The sequence below is a fragment of the Neovison vison genome, chromosome 4 (assembly GCF_020171115.1).
Source record: "Neovison vison isolate M4711 chromosome 4, ASM_NN_V1, whole genome shotgun sequence".
NCBI classification, from domain to species: Eukaryota; Metazoa; Chordata; class Mammalia; order Carnivora; family Mustelidae; genus Neogale; species Neogale vison.
Genome location: NC_058094.1, coordinates 168,341,874 through 168,347,078, shown reverse-complemented (window position 1 = coordinate 168,347,078; position 5,205 = coordinate 168,341,874). Strand labels below are relative to the sequence as shown.

The window sequence follows — 5,205 nt, the reverse complement described above, 5'->3', positions numbered from 1 at the left end:
GAGAGTAGATATTGCTTTACCTTCTTCCCAATCTTAGGGAAATGCATTCAGTCTTTCACAATTAAGTAAAATATTTGTTGTAGGATTTTTGTAGATGATCTTTATTAAATTTAGGAAGTTGAATTTTTTTTTGGCTTTGATCACATCTTTATTCAAAATTAGCTATCCAAAATTATTTGACTTTTATGAATAAATGTCAAGTTTTTAGGCAGCAGGTTTCTCTGCAGTGGGTTTCTTTTCTGCAGGCTTCTTGTCAGCTGCTGGTTTCCTGGTAGCTGCAGCCTTTTACCCCACTACAGGTTTCTTCTGCTTCTTCACACCAGCAGCCTTCTTTCCTTTCTTCCCTGGAAGGGAAGGCTTCTTGCCTGGAACCTTCTTCTTACCTGATTTGGCTTCCAAAGCTGCTACCACTTTATCCATCCAAAGTTTGTGATTCTTGGCCTGGTGAAGAATGGTATTCCGGCACATGGTCTTCACATATGGGTTTATCTTCAACATGATTCTCAGGTTCTTCTGTGGATTCTTCTTCAGGACCCAATGATGAATCTTCTTGCGTGGTACTCAGAGGGATTTTTGGATCTCTGGATTTTTCAAGATTCTGCTAAGGTCTGTATTAAGCATCTTATGCATGGGAAGTTGTAGTTACTCTTGAGGGAGGCAGCCTTATGCCAAGTGCCATACAGATCATCTAACTTGTGGAAATCACTTTCGGTCCAAATGCAGAAACATCCCACATGCCCACCAAAATGTTCAGTTTGCTTACATCAAGTAAAGTAATTCCAAGTTGTTTCTGAAGGCCTTGATGATACCATTGTCTTCATTGTAGATGACGCAGAGTCCCCTGCACTGGATATGATGATGGTTTCTCATTTTGCCCTTGCCAGCTTTCATTTGCTGAGAGACATAGACCTTTTTGATATCATCCCAGGCTTTAAGTTTCTTAAGTAGCAAAACAGCCTCCTTGGTCTTCTTGTAGCCTTCAACTTTATCTTCAGTCACCAAAGGAAGTTCAGGAACTTCCTCAATACAGTGACCTTTAGACATAACTAGCACTGGGAAGGCCGAGGCAGCCAGGGCGGAGCAGATGGCATATCACTTCTGTATTATGTTCACTCTTCGATGCCAATGGTGCCAGGTTTTGGTGGGTGCAAACATGTGCCCCCACGACGCATATTTCCAAAAGTACCCTGGCCAGAACGGTGAGTCCCACCACCTCGAACTCTGGGAATAGACCTACAGCTCTGCCAGTATCCCAAGAATTAGCACTGGTTTGATGAGTTGCTAATTCACTAACAGCATATGCCTGTCTGTTGTTTTTGTGCAAGTTGGTGTGAACAAAGTTCACTGTATCAGGTCGAATGGGAGCCTTGAACACAGCAGGCAAAGTAACATTTTTGCTAGATGATTCTCCCTTTTTGGAGTACATAGATATCAATGGGCCAGCATACACCATTGTGGGGAGAGGAGAGGGCCAGGAAATCGTATTCTGTTCCTATTTATACTAAAAGTCTTTGTGGTAAGTATGTATTGAATTATGTGAAATGCTTTTTGACATAATGGATATTTAATTATGACAAATGATTTTTCAGCATTGCTTGTTATGAGCATATAATATTTTTCTCTACCCTGTAAATATGGTGCATTGCATTGGTTGATTATCAAAAAGTCTTGCATTGTTGGAATAAACCCCACTTACTCATGATGCATAATTTTTTTTATATTTAACTGAATTCTATTTGCTAATCTGTTATGGATTTGCATCTAAATTCATGAAGGATATTAGTCTGTAGTTTTTTTTTGTAATATCTTTGACTAATTTTTTTTTGTATCAGAGTAATACTAGTGTCATAAAACAAACTGGGATATACTTCCTCCTAGTCTCATTTCTAGAAGACATTGTATAAAACTGATATGAATTCCTCCTTAAATGTTTGGTATAATCCTCCAGGAAAACTAGCTAATCCTGGAGATTTCTGTTTGGGGAGTTTTAAAATAATGAATCAATTTCTTTAATAGTTACAGAGCTATTCATATTATCTGTTCTATATTGGATGAATTATGGTAATTTATTTTTTTGAGGAATTTGTCCATTCATCTAAATTATCAAATTTATGTTTATAAAGTTGTTCACTGTGATCTCCGCTGACATCATGGAAAATGTGAGTTGCCTTCTTACCACTGGACAGTGGTGAAAGTCTTGACCCCCTTCTAGATGTCCTCTGACCCCAATCCAGGAGGAGGGACAGAAGCACCTCATTACTGCTGGGTGGGGTTGGAAGTCCAAGATTTCTACATGGTATCCACTGACACTGCAGAGTGCATTACTCAGCCTTCTCTGACACCACCCTGACCAAATTGTCACATTCTGTCAGGGGTAGAAGTCTAGGTTCCCCACTTTAACTTTTGTTGGCATGGGTGACAGTAAGGTCATAAAATTTCTGAGGTGTTTGACTATAGCAGAGTGGTTATTGTCTAAAAGTTTTCAGTCTTTCTAGGCTGCCCCTTTCCCAGTCCTTTAGCTAGAAGGCAGAGGCTTTGGTGAGGTTTTCAAATCTGTACTCAATGGTTTTTCTAGGCTGCTGGCTTCTTTAGTTCTAAATCTGGGATTATGAGCCAAAGAGGAAAATCCAGGGAATTTAGCATCGTGTCATTCCTTGGGTCCCAAGAACCCCAGTTAATCTAACTTCTTCTCTCCACCTTTCAAACTCTTCTCATGTTTGTTTTATATGTAATGTGTAGTGATTTTGTTTGTAGTTAGAGGCAAGAATAAAGAAAAGCATGTTTACTTCATCCTCTCAAGAGAAGTCCTGAGTTTCCTTAAAAACAAATTTTAAAAATCTAAGCTAGGGGCACTTGGGTGGCTCAGTGGGTTAAGCCTCTGCCTTTGGTTCAGGTCATGATCTCAGGTCCTGGGATTGAGCCCTGCATTGGGCTAACCGCTCAGCAGGGAGACTGCTGCCCCCCCACCCCCGCCTGCCTCTCTGCCTGCTTCTCTGCCTACTTGCGATCTCGCTCTCTGTCAAATAAATAAATAAAATATTTTTTAAAAAATCTTGGCTAGTTTAAGTGTATCTGAATAATGGTTTTTTTTTCATCAGGAGTAATATGTGGAGCATATTTTCTAAATCTCATAATTGGTACATTAATATATATTAAATAAAAAGTCTCTCTTTATATATGATACCATGACTAAAAAGGAAATTTCTAGTTAGATCTCAAATTATTTTTACTTACTTCAAAATTTTTTTTTATTGTTTCTAAACATATATTTTTGTCCCCAGGGGTACAGATCTGTGAATCGCCAGGTTTACAAACTTCACAGCACTCACCAAAGCACAAACCCTCCCCAATGTCCATAATCCCACCCCCCTCCCCCCAGCAACCCACAGTTTGTTTCGTGAGATTAAGAGTCACTTATGGTTTATCTCCCTCCCTATCCCATCTTGTTTCATTGATTCTTCTCCTACCCACTTAAGCCCCCATGTTGCATCACCACCTCCTCATATCAGGGAGATCATATGAAAGTTGTCTTTCTCCGCTTGACTTATTTCACTAAGCATGATACGCTCTAGTTCCATCCATGTTGTCGCAAATGTCAAGATTTCGTTTCTTTTGATGGCTGCATAGTATTCCATTGTGTATATATACCACTTCTTCTTGATCCATTCATCTGTTGATGGACATCTAGGTTCTTTCCATAGTTTGGCTATTGTGGACATTGCTGCTATAAACATTCGGGTGCACGTGCCCCTTTGGATCACTACATTTGTATCTTTAGGGTAAATACCCAGTAGTGCAATTGCTGGGTCATAGGGCAGTTCTATTTTCAACATTTTGAGGAACCTCCATGCTGTTTTCCAGAGTGGTTGCACCAGCTTGCATTCCCGCCAACAGTGTAGGAGGGTTCCCCTTTCTCCACATCCTCGCCAGCATCTGTCATTTCCTGACTTGTTGATTTTAGCCATTCTGACTGGTGTGAGGTGATATCTCATTGTGGTTTTGATTTGTATTTCCCTGATGCCAAGTGATATGGAGCATTTTTTCATGTGTCTGTTGGCCATCTGGATGTCTTCTTTGCAGAAACGTCTGTTCATGTCCTCTGCCCATTTCTTGATTGGATTATTTGTTCTTTGGGTGTTGAGTTTTACTTCAAAATTCTATAGACACTGCTCCACTGACATCTAATGGTCATGATTATGCTAGATGAATACCAGCCAGTTCTCACCACTTTTTCTTCTTGTGCAGAAAATTCTTTATTTACTATGAAAATTCAAAAATTTCACCAGAATATATTTAGGTATTGTTTTTCTTTTGCTCAGTTTTTATGTGCTGCCACAGGATATTCTTCATCTCAAGAAAGTTTTACACCATTATTTCCTGATGCTTGCTCTGCTCACTTATTTTTCTCTTCTCCTGGAAGACCAATTTTCTGTAGGATGAACTTCTGTTTGTTACCTTTTGCACCTGTCCTCTTCTTTCTTGTTAATTTCTTCTTTTTCTTATCTTCTGAATTCTGGGAAATTGTTGAAAGAAGTCTTTCAAGTTACTGTTACTTCTCTTAAGAAATGATTCTTATCTGTCCTAGTTAACTGTACTCTAACATATACTTTAATTTCCTCATTACATTTTAAATTTCTTTCCAATTTAAACTTTCTTGTCAGTTCCCTTTATACTTACAACAGTGTAGAAACTCATTTTCCATTTTTTTTAATGTCCTCTTTTTTCTCTCATTTTAGAGATTCTGTGTCTTCTGGAAGTTAATTGGGTGCATAATTAGGATGTGATTTTGTTCCCTCATGTAAATCTCCTCTAGTTGAATAAGTAATATGTGAGCAGAAAAAACAACCAAACATGACAAAAATATATGTAATTAAAAGCAAATCTCTCATCCTGAATATTCACCCCTTTCCTAAAATAAAAAATTGTCAATTATTTCTCATTTCCTTCTATAAATGTTTTATGTATACACGAACATGTAAATGTATAGTTATGTTTTCTGGTGTTAATACAAATGGGATCATTTTATGTAAGCCTTGCTTTATTCACTTAATACATCTTGAAGATCATTTCATGTTAGCATATAATATTCTACTTCATTCCACTAACATAGAATAACACTCTTCTCAAAGTAGTACACAAATAGCATTTGTAGAAACATTTTTTAACATGTTTATAAACACTCCATATGCATCATAGAATGGCTAT

At 38.0% G+C, this 5,205-nt stretch overlaps 1 pseudogene; it reads right to left on the bottom strand.

Moving 5' to 3' along the window:
• Nucleotides 1–204: 204 nt before the first annotated feature.
• Nucleotides 205–1,453, bottom strand: LOC122904044 (annotated as a pseudogene).
• Between the last annotated feature and the right edge of the window lie 3,752 nt (nt 1,454–5,205).